This window comes from Ambystoma mexicanum, chromosome 2q (genome assembly GCF_040938575.1).
Source record: "Ambystoma mexicanum isolate Mex_15411 chromosome 2q, UKY_AmexF1_1, whole genome shotgun sequence".
NCBI classification, from domain to species: Eukaryota; Metazoa; Chordata; class Amphibia; order Caudata; family Ambystomatidae; genus Ambystoma; species Ambystoma mexicanum.
In genome coordinates this window covers 63,133,806-63,150,391 of record NC_090924.1, presented here as the reverse complement: position 1 = coordinate 63,150,391, position 16,586 = coordinate 63,133,806, and the positions used below count along the sequence as shown (strand labels likewise).

Sequence of the window (16,586 nt, the reverse complement as noted above, 5' to 3'; positions counted from 1 at the left end):
TGGAGTGTACAAATAGAATTTGTCATGGTAGTCTCGGATCCCTAACACTGGAGCTGTGCATATTGCTTTTTTCAGCTCCTAAATGCTTCAGTCATTTCATGTGTTCATGGCAGCTTGCCGTCCCCTCTCTGTGCTTCCCTGAGTCTGCTTAACAAGGCTCTCATATATGTACTATAGTCACAGGCTCTGCAATAATTGCAGAGGCCCAAGAACTGCTGCACTTCTCACAGTCTTTGGAATCAGCATTCTGCAGATCACCTCAGCCCTTTCTGGAGTCCATTTTTGCCGTTCCTGCAATATCAGTTGCCCGATATATAGCCCTTCCTTCTGGCAATATTGTAATCTTGCTTTGACCACCTGTAACACTTACCAGCCAAAAATGTCAACAAGTATACTGAGTCATTTCAACACTGTTCCTTTGGCTTGCTACAAATCAAAATGTAGTCCACATACTGTATGACAGTGCTCCCTGTATGTTGCCAATATCCATCTGGAGGACCCTATTGAAGATAAAAGGTGACTCACAGTAGCCTTGTGATAATCTTGTGTGTTTCCACTTCCGGTTTCTATATAGAAACGAGGTCAAATCCTGTGACCCTTCATGGAGCGGTAGATAGAAGAAGGCATTCTTGAAGTCTATTACCATGAAGTGAGTAGCTTCCATCAGGATGCTACACAGAATTGTCGCTGGATTAGGAACTTATGTGAATTCTGCTTCAACAATGTGGTTCAAGGGACGCAAATCCTGAATAAACCGCCATGACCACCTGGTTGCCTTTTTCACAGGGTACACGCGTTGTTACACTGCACAGCGATCATCTCATAAATACCATTGTCTGCTTCTTTTGATAGGGGATACTGTCTCGCCCTTGGTAAAATAGCCCCTGGTTTAAGTTTTATCTTGAGTGCCCCTATCCCTTTTAGCAGACTGATGTCATAGGGACCACTGGTCCGTAAGACGTTGGGTGCTCACCCCAAGTCTTCCTTGAGAAATGGTGGTGGTGCTTTTCGCAACACGGCCATTCTCTGGGGCACTTCCCTGTAATGTATTCTCACCCAGTATGTAATGCTTACGTCAAACACCACCTCGTGATCTGATCAATCGTCTTGAAATAGTTCCTCATCTGTCACATCAGTCAACCTGTAGCCCTCCCCCACGGCAATCACTGTTCGCCATGATCGTCCTGTGTCATCAGTCCCATGCAATTCTATTCTCTCGTCTCTCACTATAACTGCCTCAAGTTCTTTTGGGATCACCTTTCCATCCTGTTCATCTAGCGGAATCTCTGGTCTGAATAAGAACTTGTTGGAGATGTGTAACAGCCTGCCCTGTATCCCTGTGAGCCACGCTATTGATACTTCCACTCCATATTGAATCAACTCACACAGGTTGGCACCCCCCTCTGTACCTTCTGTTTGCAATATGCCTGGATGTGCTCCCTCACGTTCATGTAATGAATTCCTGGTGTCGAGCACACTATCCCTTGGTCTGAGAATGGAATGGTCATGTTAAGTCGGCTCATCATGTCCTTAACCATTATGTTTACTGGTGTCTGTTGGGCATATAACAGTGTCATGGTCAGATCATGTTCTCCTTCAGAAAGCTGAAGTTTGTTGGTAAAAGGAACCAAGTCCGTAGCCCCAAAGAATCCCTGTGCATTCATGGCAATGCCTGACATTGGGTATCTCCCTTCCCCAATACAGGACCGAGTCCCCCCTGTATCCACGAGAAAGGAAAATTCTTGTGACCTATTGTTACCCCATACGTGGTCCATCAGTCGGATTGGCTGTAACAGATACGATTGAACACATCAGGTCTGTCAGTGGACTCTTCTACTGGGTGTATAATGACATTCCTGTCCCTGTGAATGAATTACTCCCTACAACAGTCGCTCCCCCCAGCTTTCGCAAAGGAGTCAGCCTCATGGAGGCTGCATGTGTTGTGGTTATGGCGTTCTGCTGTGCTGGTGCCTGCTGTGCTGGTTGTGATGCTGCATATGTTCCTGCATCTGTGATGCATTTCCTGTGTGTGCGTCTGTCGTGGAGCGTATGTCTGCACTTGCATGTGATCCTGAGCATAAAAGACAGTCTGCTCTGATATGTGGCTTGGTGCTTCACTCGCCCATTCTGGTGCACCCCAACCCTGTTTCAACACAATCGAGATATGTGGCCCATTTGTCCACAGACCCAACATTGTACAGGTCTCCCATTGGTCTTTTCTGTCCCCCATGAAACCCCTCTGTACCCTGTTGCATTTGATACCCAAACCCTCTTCCCTGTGGCCACTGATTCATATTCCCTCGCACTGCAAAGCCTCCGCCTGCTATTTGTGGTCTGTTCTGCATATGCTGAGTAACTACTCCATCCCCACTCATTAGCATTGCCCCTTCCATTGTGTACTTTGATTATTTCTTCTGTACTAACTTTGCTTCTTCCTGTTTTCTCTCCTCACACTTCTTTTTCGTGTTCCCTTGCATTAGCCTACATTAGTGCACTATGGTTAGCTGAATTTCTGACTATTATTTAGCCTCTATCTCCACTTGCTTCTTAAGCTGTTTTTGCACCTGCTCTGGCAATCCTTGACATAATATGTAGTAAAATAACGTCAGTGTTTTGTCCCATAGCTCCCTCGTTTCGAGACGCTATCACACTTGACTTTCTTGAATATACTGAAGTGGGTCTTCATCCTTACGCATTTTGCATGCCATAATCACGCTTATATCCAAGGTGTCTGGGTATTGCACCCTTAGAGCTTACCATAAGGTCGCTCGGCAGTTATTGAAAGGTGCACCATTGTGTGCCGTGTTCTATGCAGTCGCTCCGGGATACCCTGCACTTTTCCATACATCGTTTGCTACTGCCCCAAGACTGACCCACCACTAATGTTGCCCCTGCTGTCAGTCTTTCAAGCTCATAAATCCATTTCTCAGCACCAGTAGTTAGCGAAAGTAGCTTGCACCTTAAATTGTCCTTGCCCATTTGCTGCCACAGAATATACTAAGGCTGCCCGCCACCTTTCTCCAGTATTGGCAACTGTGTCAGTCTTGTCCCTCTGCTCTGTCTTCCCATGTCTTTAGTGGTGATGAACGCCTTTGCCATCTCTGTCTGTTTCCATCCTGGCAGGGCCATGAGCCTCTGTGCATACAGAGTGAGATCATCCGTACTGCGCGATCCACCCGTAGTAAGCAGCAGTTGCCCTTCAATTTCCTCCTATCCTCTTTCCATGTCTTCTAGGCCTCCCCATACTGTGTCTCTATCAGGGCTTGCTTCACTGGAGCAGCGAGAGGGTCTTCCCTCTTGATTGTCCTCACTCCCCTGCATATCCTCATCTGACACCATGGTCCTGATACTACTGTCACTGTCCCCTTCTCTCTCATCCTCGACGTTAAAACTCCTTAACATTGGATCTCAGGACTCTATGGGATTGGGGACTCAGAAGCACTGGCATGATGGCTAATATGCAGAATATGCAAGGAGGGCAAGTTAGAAGACCACCTCCTGTATGTTGGACGTGTGGTATGGCAAGGCATGTTGCGCGCATGTGTGGAAACCAAGGGTATGCACAAAATGGCCAATTTTCAAGAGGGGGACAGCTTATCCTCTTGCCTATAGCCCACAGACGAGGAATGGGTTTGCCCAAGATCAGACGGTGTATCAAGCACAAGTGCCGCAAATGCAAAAGCTGCAGATACAGCAAGCACAACAGCCACAACAAGCACCATTGAATCCACTGCAAGGACAGTCACAGCACACACCCATGCAGATACAACAGAATACAAACACAGCACAGTTATTAACTCCTACAATAGGGGTTGTTTCTATCGTGGGAGGAGTCCTTTCAGCTCACAGGGTGACTTGATGTGTTCAGTACTATCGATAACACCAGACTCTCAAGAGGAACCAAGGGTTGATGTGTCGATAGGAGGCAAATCTTTTACTTTTTTAGTAGACACGGGTGCAACTTGCTCAAGTATACGGGAGGGAAAGTTTCTGTAATCGAGAAATGCCATAAATGCTCAAGGCTTCTCTGTAGCTATTAGCAGAGTTCCTTTTACTGATGAATTACCACTCTCAATAGAAGAATGTGACATGTCTGTTCCATTATTGTATTCACTGCAGACACCAGTTAATATTTTTAGGACGAGATTTAATGGCGAAGCTTAACATGACAATTTTTTCACTGATGATGGCATAGTGTGTTCTACTCCAGGAAAACACTTTTTAAACGTGGGTGAATGTATTATGGCATTTAAAGGGCATATAGCTCTGCGAGGAATGCCAATAGAACCTGAAGTCTTCCAATATGGGGTATGCATTTTGTTAACATGGTTGCCTTGTTTAGTGGGAAAGACTATGAGAATACCTGATTAGTTTCTATTCAAGCCACAAATACCTATGGACGAAGAGGGGGGATGAATGGTTCCTCTAGAAGTAGTTGCAGCTATAGTATGAGGGGAAGTGGCCATGCCTGAAGGATGGGACAAGGGCAGGCCCTGGAGAACAGTGATTGCTATTGGGGAAGGGTACAGATTGACTGATGTCACAGATGAGGATTTATTTAAAGAGGATCCAGCAGATGATGAAGTGGTATTTGAAATGAATATTACCTATTGGATTAAAATAGAGAAAAGAGAGGTCCCTCAGCGAATGATGATAGTGCGACAGTGTCCAGAATATTTTGACGAGGACTTAGAAAAAGTGCCAGCCTCGTTATGTACTACAGGCCCTTATGACAAAGGTCTATTGAAGTGGGTAGGAAAAGTTAAGATTAAGCTGAAGCCAAGAGCAATTTTACCTCGAGCAAGACAGTATCCATGTCTCGAGAGGCGGATGAAGGAATTTTCAAAACTATTTCCGCACTAATGGAGCAGAGTATTTTAGTGACGTCGGAGTCTCTGTGCATTACCGCAGTGTATCCTGTGAAAAAATCAAAGGGGGGGCATGGCATTTAATTCAGGACATGAGGCCAATTAACCAGATTGTAGAGGCAGAATTTCCTTTAGTTCCGAATCCTGCGACAATACTATGTAGTATCCCTGTTGAGGCACGATATTTCATGGTGCTTGATTTGAAAAATGTGTTTTTCTCAATTCCGTTGCATAAAGACTTTCAAGATCTGATGTAATTTAAGCTCTGTCAGACACATCTGAAAAGCACTCGCTTACTTCAAGGGTACTGCGAGTCTCCATCGATCTTTAATAGGGTCTTTCAGATGGACCTAGGCAATATTGATTTGAAAAGCGTGTTGCAGTACATAGATGACATTTTGGTTTGAAGCACAACAGAAGACAAATGCAGGCAAGATTCAGTTCAGTTAATAATTATACTAGCAGACAAGGGATATAAAGTGGACAAAGAAAAGTTACCTTATTGCCAAGAAGAGGTGCTGTATATATGCCAGTTAATTTCTAATGAAGGAAAAAAGGTCACACCTGAAAGGGCTCAGGCAATTTTGAAAACAGCACAACTGCATACGGTAAAGCAAATGCAGCCATTTCTGGGACTATGCATTTATGTTAGAGCATGAGTATTTTGATTATAGTTCATACACAAGACCACTTTGCAGGCATTAAAAAAGGCACAAGTCAATAATGAGAAAATAGAATGGACTGAGGAAATGGAGGAAGGGTTTGAAGAATTGAAGAAAGCAATTTGTACAGCTCCAGTTTCAGGAATAACCAATCATTCTGAGGAGTTCTGCCTGTTTTTGCACACAAATGGGACAGTTATGACAGCAGTGCTTACACAGAGGACCACACTGTGGTATAAACCTCTGGCATATTATAATGGGATTCTAGGTCCAGTTATGAGAGGACACTTTCCTTGCGAACAATTGTTGGCTGAAGCCGAGTTCGCCATTGAAAGGTCTATGGCCATAGTGATTGGGTGTTCCATGATGTTGTTTGTTGAGCATGCTTTGTTTGCCATTTTGGAAAAACCTAAGGGTACGTTGACATCTCAGAGAGCATCTGCGTATGAAGTAGTCATATCGAATCCTGCGATTAAGATAGTCATGTGTAGAATAGTGAACCCTGCCACATTTGTAGCTGAACCCGTGGCAGAGGGTGAGCAGTTACATGACTGCGTCATCTATGAGGAGTCACATGACGACATACCATGTGTAAAAAAATGCGCTATCAGAATGGGAGATTCTCTTTATTGATAGGTCATCAAAAATCGATCAAATAAATGGAGAACGATTGACTGTGTCAGCTGTGATCAGGCATAGAGAGAATGGGGAATTTGAAATTGTGGAAAGCATAAGGCTGCCATCTCACTTTTAGGCACAAGCAGCAGAATTGGTTGCACTTATTATCGCGCTTGAGAAATACGAAGCAGAAGAAGTGACTGTGTACAGTGACTCCATGTCATGGGTACTGGTCAGAGTGCCACATCTAGGCCTTTTTCCTTCTTGATTCATGGGAACAGGGAAGATGGGCAGTCAGGGATAAGATGAACAAGGGACTGGCAAGCCAGACATAATTCCTCATCCTCTCACCGCATATACACCTCGATACCAGTAAATAGAATAGCACTTCCTGTTTCCCTTCAACATGGTTCTGAATAACCCAATCAGAACTGATTTGCATGCTCTAGTCTCTGGACTTGCCTGCCTATATAAGCCACGCCCAGAGAGCAATCCATGCTTCCTGTGCAGTCTGTATGCCTTTGGCACACACTTCCATGTCCTGAACTCCTGTATCATCTGCGAGAATTTTCCACGGCCCAACGAAGCGCTCGCTCTCACCGTGGGTTCTGGCTTCTAAACAAGAAGGAAGAAGTACCCGCACCTCCATACTCACTTCTCCGATGGCTGCCTGTGGAATTACATCTACGGGGACTCCAGCTGTCTCCATCTGAACATGCAGGCCCTCGAGTCTTCTCCGCCCCGCCTCTTCTTCGACACCCGCAGTGATCCAGCTCCACAAGGACTCAGATTACCTGCAGAGAGGAGAAAAAGAACAAGGTTGGAAGTTGGTAGTGCATCTCTTGCCCCAACCCGTTATCTCTTGCCAACCACACCCGAACTATCCATGCTAAACCCGGTGAGGTAACTGGGAATCGAATTTACTGAATTTACCTGGCATACCGGACACAGAGTCCAGTGAGTCAACAGTCCTCAACCAGTGCGGTAAATGGTCTCCGGAGACACACTCCTGAAGGCGGTAATTAGGAGACTACGGACAATTCTCCACTTTGGCTGCAATCTCCTGCAGCAATCTTCTCGCCACACATCTGACAGCAGCACAGCGGGAACTGCAAACCAGGCCCTTCGCTGAGTGAAGTAACTAGCCACAGGGTTCGTAGCATAGCGCCCCTGCAGAGCAGGAAGGAGAGCCCACCATCTTATTCCAAAAGGCGAGTCACAGCCAATATCCTGGGGATAGAAGAAAGGGTTACAGGGGAGAGGTGGGAGGTTTCTGGTATCACTTACTAAGTCTTTACTCTCTTGATAGGTATCTTCCTCGTTTTCCTCACGGGTGGTGGTGCAGGAAGCAGATCTGGGACCGGTGGCTCCATCGCTCGTGCGGAGATTCAGGTGAGCGTGACACTCCACCTATGTGACGTCAACTGTACATGCAGCACACAGCATTATTGGACAAGATTATAAGGATCTACAGCTCCCAGCAGCCATTGCAATAGTCAAATGCACACCTCACAGTAAAAGAGCTGATTTTATTTCATGCGGAAATGAAGCCGCGGACGAAGAAGCCAAGAGGGTTGCAACTTCTTCAGGCATTTCAAGTTTTGATACTCCTCCATAAGAAAGGGAGAAATGATGGCTGTAATAATGCAGGAAGGTTTTAATCATATGCTGATAATGCAGTCGATGGAAATTCAAGGCAATCCTCCACAAGATGAGAAGGAGTTATGGGAAAGGAGGGGATGTTCCTTATCCCCCTCTGAAGCATTATGGTGGCAAGATAGCACTGGGAAGCCAGTAATGCCAGTCGCATTATTAAGGGTAGCGCGTGAACAGCTGTACTACCCCGCATATGTAACTAGGGAAAGCCTTGCAGCAGCTATTGCAGAGGATTGGTTTGTACCAAACCTGTTAAAACACGTTGCATTTTATGTAGTAAATTGCCTCGGATGTCAAATGTTTACTGCTGGGCACACATTGCGAACAATCGGGGGAGTGATCCCTAAACCTAATGGTCCTTTCCAGCATTTACATATTGATTATGTTGAATAGCTGCAGGTATGTAGTGGATACAGATATATGATAGTGATGTGTGTTCCTTTTCAAGATGGATTGAAGCCGGTCCATGTACACCCCCGGATGCCACTTGCGCAGTAATGTTTTTAGTACAAGAAGTATTTCCTAGATAGGGAGTATGTGAGGTGCTGAGATCCGACAATGGTCCACATTTTGTTAATGAATTATTTGAACAGATTAGCTTGTTACTAAACATAATACGCGTTTTCTTCTGTTTATCACCCTCAAGTGATCGGGATATGTGAGAGACTCAACAGTCTTCTCAAAGAGACAATTGCTAAATTAAAATGTTCATTGAAAAGGGATGGCTCTATTGTTCTACCCTTGGCATCATATGCTTTAAGGAATCAGCCCAGGTCGGACCACCACCTCACACCCCATGAACTAGTAATGGGGAGGCGAATGAGAACACCACTGACTTCTCCATTGAGGAATAGAAGCAATGGCCAGAAGACTGCAGAAATGTTAGGAAATGAGATACGTGATTATTTGATATGTATGACTGGTAGCATCTCTGTCATTTCAGATCAACACAGAAGCAAGCGGTGTCACTCTCAGAACAAAGATGAAGACCATTCAGCAACCGGATTACAGAAATTATTACCTGTGCCAAAACTATTTGTGGGAGACCCAATCCTAATTCGCAACTTCACTAGGAAGTGGCATGAGCCTCATTTTATTGGTTCCTACATCATTGAGAACATTACATTACCCCCACAGCAGTAAAGGTCCAAGAAAGACCTGCCTGGATTCTCCTGGGTGACGTTAAACTGTATGCTGACGAGAGAGACCGATCCACCCCACCCATTGTTTCGGAAGCAAGTCAACATGAAGTAGTTCAGCATGTGCAGACTCAATCGATGACGAGGAAGAAGAGCGCAGAAAGTGCTGAGTAAATAAATGCAAGTGTACATTTGGACTGTGGCTTAACGTGGAGACCCCTTATAGATATTATAGCAGGCATGCAAACGTGTTGCTTGAGCCACAGGAACCTCTGAAATGAACTAAAAGGAACGTGTTGGGATATTGCAGAATATGCCAAATCTGGATTTCCTGTTCAGCGACTGGAAGAGGGAACAATTCCCCGATTCCTTTGTTACTGAATTTCTCTTTGGACACACCAATGGTCCTGTCTGATGATGATGCCCACAGACTACTTATTATGGTCTTTTATCACTTGACTCAAGTTCATCCTTATCTTGTTTGGCACAACACCAACATTTATGTGTTTCTGCGAGATCCTATTAATTGTCCTGCAATCAGTTGATCACTTGTGGAGATAATGGAACAGATTTTGCAACTACCGGAGCACTTGACGAATTTGCCTGATTAAAAAGGTTTTTCCTTCCTTAAAAAGTAGTTCACAGGCATAATGTGGGATCCTGAAAATGATGCAGTGTTGGGAAACGAGCGAGCTCACAGACGTGTAAGGAATCACCGTTGGTGGGGACTAATATATTGGTGCCTGATATATGTATGCACAGCATCTATTATTGTTTTTCTGTTTCTACTAATGCAGACTGCTTATCTTGCTGGTCCAAAGCATGCAGCAATCCTCTTAATCCTTCCAACACCAGTGACCCTACAGCCATATCAGTTACACAAAGGCCAAGACCATATGAGATTATCCCTACACCAATGACACATGCAAAGTCACCTATTTCACTGACAAGTGTCCCTATGGTTCCACCTATAGCAAGGATGTATAATGGTGTATTGAATGAGTTGCTTATAAGAGCTCACCTTGCAAGAAAGAGACCTAAGAAAGGTATAAGAGAAGATGATTATGAATTAAATAATGATCTAGACAGTACAGCAAATTTGGGGAACAACATGTGGTATCAGCACACGAAAGAAGTAGGAAAGAGGACCTCTGAGGAGAGCTGCTATGTCTGTGCTCTCCTATCATATGTATTGGGGAATTCTAAAATATGTGTAGCTATGGAAATATACGTCCAAACCGCACATTGTCTAAAGCACCTTGCACGTTGCCAAATGAGATGTCAATTCTAGGGTCAAACAGCATCCTTGGTATGGGTTACAGAATGGAAAGCACCAGAAGAAGATGATTATGTTCAAGATTTGAAACAAGAGCAAGATCACGCACAAAGGATCATGTGATAAGATACAAACAGCCTGGAATGAAGGGAGCAGGAATCAGATGGGAGATGAACAAAAAGCTCAATTGCCAAGGGAAAACTGAAGAAGAGGTACGAAGATGCAAGGAGAGAGGCCAAATGCAGATCTGGAGAACAGTAATTTCAACAGATGGATGGGAAGAAGGCATAGTCATTTGCAGAGCAGTGGCAATAACAGGACATCGCAAACCAGTTATAGAACGTGTGGAGACAGGATGTAAACCTATTTGGCCAAAGCTTGCCAAACTACTGGCCTGGGTTGAAGATAAAGGAGGCTCAGTGCAGATAGTGCCTCTAGCCAGTGCAGAACTATGCTTCAGAAACAATGGCACAAGAAAATGGTGGTCAAATCTTTGATGTACCAGGAATGAAGAATGGGACAGTAGTGATAATGGACCATTACTGGGCATGTGGATACAGAGCTTATGTGAAGCTACCCAGAGATTGGGGAGGACTGTGTTCCATGGTGATTATTCATGCTCCAACATTAGTGATCCCAAGAAGTGACTTGAACATTGGAGGATTTCCAAAAGTGTGATGCACACCTGAGGAAGAAGAGGTCACATGGATTTCTCAATCGAACGAAGAGGGAGAACTTCTCAGCTAAATCAATAGAAGCTTTCAATGCTATTCCATATGAACACAGCTTGTTCAGCAAGACTGCATCAGTATTTACAACTATCTTTATGCCAAGGATCCAGACGACGGCGAATGCCAAATGGTTACAGATAACCAGATGGGAGCTGCTGCAAACGATCAATACCATAAAGGGATTCAATGCTATCAAAGAAGAGCTGAGAGCCATAAGACTGATGACTCTCCAGAACAGATATGTCTTGGACATGATTACAGCTATGGGTGGAGGTGTTTGTGCTAAAATGATGGAAGAAGAAGTAGAAGATAATGCATATGACAGTTGGTTTACAATAATCTTCTCATGGGTACCACAGTGGATGGTGAATTTCTTTAAGTTCTTAGGAGTATTTTTATTGATGTTAATGTTTGGATTTTGTGTGATCAAAATAATAATCACACAATGCAAGAAGACAGCAAAGAAGGCGGTAGGAATGAAGATCCTAATCGATGTTCAATCTGGATTTGAACCCAAAGAGCTGACTTATGAGGAAATCAGAGACTGTATAAAGGTCAACATCCAGGCACCTGAAGGAACAAAGTTCCTGTATCCGAAAGACCACAAGAAGTATGTGGGAAGATGGATCTACTGCGGCCCAATTGGACAATGCAGGCTTATGATCTGGAGGGTTGATGACCATGTCAAAACAGCAGGATCTTTGAAAGGGGTGATGAAGATATGGACTCCTAAGAAACACTTCTTCAAGAGAGGATGTCTAGATGCAGAGACTGGTGAGAGAGTGTTTGATGAATCATCCAGAGCATGGAGTGTAGATGAGTAGCTAAAATCCTCTACCGGAAGTACCACCCCGAAATTCCCAATATGTTGGGAACCGGAAATAGTGACAAGCAAGACAGCTGTAATGATGCCTATAACATGAGCAGCCTTTGCAGCAAGGTGTCCATTGAGAAAACCATTTGTTTTGTATCCTCGAAGAACTGACAGGCTCTTCGGAAAGATCCCAAAAGAGCATGTGAAGACGGATGAAAGAAGAGACTGCTGACGTCACATGAAGAAAGTGACACACCTCAGAAGAGATGACAGGAGAAAAGATGAATAGACCATATAGAATCTGATGACGAAGTAAGAACCAAGTAAATGTTCATGTGCGGAGTGAAGATCACACGTGTGAAAACCACAGAAGAAAATGGCAACCATTTTGCAATTGTACAGAAGCAAGTAGACGAAGTAATCATAAGGCTGGCTATACGTAGTGAATAGATAATGGCACAAGAAAATTGATCGCTCAATCTCTCTTCTGCCTTTGATATGGTTAACTATTCCATCCTCATAAAAGGACTCCATGATACCCTTGATATTTCGGAGTGGGCACTGGACTGGCTTACCTCCTTCCTAACTGACCATTTGTCCCAAGTCATTTTGGGCATCTTCTCCTCACCTGCTTCCTTTTCCACCTGTGGTGTCCCCCAGGGATCAACCGCCTCCTCCTGGCTCTTCAGAACTTACCTTGCTCAACCAGCACTCCTCATTTCCTCCTTCTCCACCAACTTCCAGTGCTACCCAGATGATACACAACCCTTTTACAAACTTCCTGCTGACCCTTTTGCATTTTCTATCATCACTGACTGCCTATCAGCCATCCAATACTGGTATATTTCCACCTATCTCTGCCTCAATGCCAGCAAGACTGAGATCATTCCCATTGGAACCCCTGCTCCCTCGTTTTCCCCTCAATCTGGCCATCTTCTATGGGCTCTCCCCTGCTCCTTGGAGTCAACTTCGACTCCTCTCTCTCTCCTTCCTCCCTCACACTCAGAACATTGTCAAGAAGTCTCACTTTCAACTCTTTCTTCTGAAAGGAATTCTCCCTTTTCCCATCTTCCACCAGAGGCTCAATGTTACCTGTGCCCTGGTTCTCTATAGGTTTCACTACTGCAATAGCCTTCTCCTGAATCTTCATTCTTCCACTTTACGACCCCTCCAGCTAATCCAAATAGGATAGCAAGACGTATCCTTGGCCTTAAGCCCAGGGGTCACATCTCTCCTGACCTAAAAACTCTTCACGGGCTCCGGGTTGAGGCACAGATTAAATTCAGATCCCTCTGCATCATCCACAAGGTTGTCTGGGTTCTGGGACCACGCTATCTGCAACTTTCTCTTACTAAATACTCTCCCTCTAGACCTCTGCAGTGCTTTGGCACCAACTCTCTGTGTGTAAAACGTTACGCTAAACAGAGGGCCGGAGACTGATCACTTTCTTCAGCTGGCTCCCTCTTATGGAACAGCATCCCCCTCCCTTTTCATCTTGAGCAGGACTTCCTCAAATTTCAGAAGCTCCTCAAGACTTTCCTCTTCACCTCCTCCTTCCCTTCGCCCCTCCTCTGCTAATCTCACTGTTGGTGTGATTGGTGGCCAGGGCCCTTCTGTATCCTCGGGGACCTGGCCTCCCATACCCCATGGCTGCAGCCTCTGCCTACCTTTTAGCACTTGTCTTGGCACCCACTGGCCTCAATCCTGTAGGCTTGCACATTCTACCCAATGTGGCACCAGGTTGCATAGCACTTACCATACTATGCACTTCATCTGCTGCTCACCCACGAACATGGACATTCCAATACTTACCCCCAGCCCCACTTCCACTCTTCTCGTTGCACTTGCACGTTCTGAATACTCACAAGGTATAGTAGGTTTGTCTTTATCTTCCAAAATATTCATTGTTTTTCAATCCCATGTTCCCTCCCTGTTGCTTTGTGGACACTTTGAAACAGAATGGACTTACTGTATAAGTGCCTAACGAATGCACAATAAATAAATAAATTACGTCATTGATTTCTTGATTTGCAGTAAGTCGACTTGTTCAATTTATGGCATCTACATCTTCTCCAGATTATTGAGGAGGTATGGCCTGCATGGCTGCCTGAGAGAGTAACGTTTCTCACATCTGCGATACATCAAGGATGGCGGTTTAGAGCCTAAGAGTGAGGTGCATCTGTCTTGTCTCTATCTTTGGGGTGAGAGTCGTGTGGGGGTTGTGAGGGCCATACATTGACCTCTGTCTTCACTTGGCACAAAATTAAATTAATCTACATATGCAGATATGGGATTGGCATAGCATGTACCTAGCAAGAAAGCAGTATAGTAGTGTACATATAAATGAATAAAATACACAGAAGGAACAGGGAGACCTGGGGATTCTGGGGTGTCATGGGAGGCAGTGTAATCTCTTTCTGCACATTATCTGTACAAAAGACTTGTGTAGTCAACTGAACAAATCCATTATTAGAATAATGGTGGTAAAGAACGATTAAGAGAAAAAATAAAGCGACATTCCAAAAATACTGCCCTAAAGTAGTGTTCACAGGACATTTTGAACAGAATTAATAAACCCTTGACTTGTCGAGCATAGACAATTCTTGGGAGGATAGCGCAGGGGCAACGTGATCGCCTTGGAAACAAGGTTCGGTCCGCACTTACAAACCTCTGAGTATTAAGCGTTTTATAAATAACCTATCATATATAAGGGATAGGAATGGACATGAGAGCTTGTTAGTGACTGGGTTATCTAAATTGGCAGGAGACGGCTGTGTTTATGGTCTATTCGAAGAGCAGCAATAACAAGTATTCACATACAAGTGCTAGCCAAGCCAATAGTTGTTTCTACTGTGTACTGCTACCCGGCCATGATATGGTAACAGCTGCTAAACCGCGCACGTAACTTAAACATGCATATGATGACAGTGCCTGGCAAATGCTGATCTAATACCAATATAGAAGCCAAAACATGTGGCTTTGCCAATGCTTATTTTTTAAAGGACGCTACTGTGAATAAATGCACACTGCTTATAAATCGAGTGACTGGGGGCACCCTTGGTTAAGACATATTTATTACACCAGTAGTGCATTTACCTAACTCTCGCAAGACTGTTAGAAATAACACTGGCAGGCACTACCTACTCCATGATAAAGCTAGCTCAAAGTGAACCTAGGAGGGTTTTTTTGTGGGTGTTGACATTGGGTGCAAATGACCACAGGGGTTAGCATGGCCAGGGGCAGTTAATAGGTGGGTTAGTACCCAAACAACACCCACAAGAGGTCTGTACTTCCTGAGAACCCATCTCTCTCCTACCTGTACTCCAATACAATAGTTTAGGCTTAACAGACAAAACTAAAAGGATAGGTCTGGGTACCAATAAAAAGTGGCCCATAACCGGAATTGGAATTATTTACTTTATGTGTAAGTTGTTGTTGCGTAGTCCCGGGAAACACTTCATGGTATCGCGTGCAGAACATATAGAAGAACATTGGGTCTGTAACATTGCTTGGTCAAAAGGACTGGCACCACAGACCGCTAACACATTAAACGGGACTACGGTGGCTCACACACTAACTAGCATGGTCGGGCGGGCTCTTCGGACTGGAGGACAGGCCGATATTGCATCCAGCAGCACAACGAAATGGCCAACTACTGCCCTTGATATGTGGGAGGGAGGGTACAGGCTCAGACCTGGAGCGGAGGGGGAGAAGTAGAGGACGAGCGCGAGCGCGTGCCCGCGGGGAGTGGCCCATGGCAGGAGGGGTGCGCGCGGGGCCGGCTGTGAGGGCGGGCACAGCGGGCCGGGGGCGGGCATAGCGTGCCAGGGGCGGGCACAGCAGGGCGGGGGCGAGCTGCGCACAGACATGTCGCGGGTGACAGTCGGAAGATGGTGAGTGAGAGACGGGGCCGCCCGGGGGGCACTGGTAGCCCAGCCATGGGAAAGACAGGCAGCTAGAGCTGGCGTGCATGCCCGCTGTCGGAGGGATTCACGGGCAAAAAGCAAGCTTAGACGCTGGGAGCTCCGGGAAAAGAGCCGGGGCGGGGGGGCTCGCAAGCAGCGGCCGCTGCACGGCTTGGAGTAGAGCAGCCCCGGAGTGGAGCCCTCTCCGGCCCAGGCCCGATGGTTGGGGGTCCGCTGGCGTAGATTGGGACAGACCCTCCCGCATAGCGAAAGGGGCCAAGCGCCCTTCCAGCACTGACACACACACGTAGACGCCCCCGGAAAAGGGGGTCTTCGGTGTTCTCTCCTCCTCGGCCGTCTGTCCGATCCCCCCTACCACCTCCCAAAAAAATGTAAGCACGAGCTGAACGGATGGAATGAGACAGTGCTGTTGTTCGCTATCCCCTCTTTTAGCTTTTCTGCGTCACTGCGCCCCCTTTATTCTTCTGTGGTACCTTGTTGTGTATTCCCTTACTGCTTCGGTGCACCCTTCCGTCCCTGCCCCCATCACCCCGCCCGTTTTTGCTTCTGTGCTCGCATTTCTGCTCTGGAGTTCTTAGCCCCCTCTCCCCCCCCCCCCCTCCGGCCCCCAATCCATTTTTGCTTACATGCACCTTTTTTCAGCTTCCGTATTCCCTTCTGGGCACCCCTCAGCTTCTCGCCCCAGTCTCCTGCTTTTGTGGCTATTGGGTCTGCTTCTGTGACCTCTTTCTGTCCGTGCCCCAGTCATACTTTGTTTCCTATTGTTCTCAGGAGGGGGGGGGGGGGGTGGGGGTTACGTCCTTTCAGTTCCTTGCTACCGGTTGTTCACCCCCCCCCCGCCCCCCCCGCCTTGCCTTCTGTTGTCTCAAACATGTGTCCGTCCTTGTGTGTGTGTC

At 45.9% G+C, this 16,586-nt stretch overlaps 1 protein-coding gene across 4 annotated transcripts in view; it reads left to right on the top strand.

The window, feature by feature from the left end:
* Positions 1-15,601: 15,601 nt before the first annotated feature.
* The window catches only part of ADCY9 (adenylate cyclase 9), a 725,821-nt gene continuing 724,836 nt past the window's right edge, over positions 15,602-16,586 (top strand). For 2 of the 4 annotated variants that reach the window (XM_069646829.1, XM_069646828.1), the window contains exon 1: positions 15,686-16,061. The gene's annotated coding sequence lies outside the window, so the exon portion shown is untranslated. Of the gene's footprint in view, positions 15,658-15,685; positions 16,062-16,586 lie in introns of those variants that run through there. The other 2 variants (XM_069646827.1, XM_069646826.1) reach the window with 2 other exon arrangements.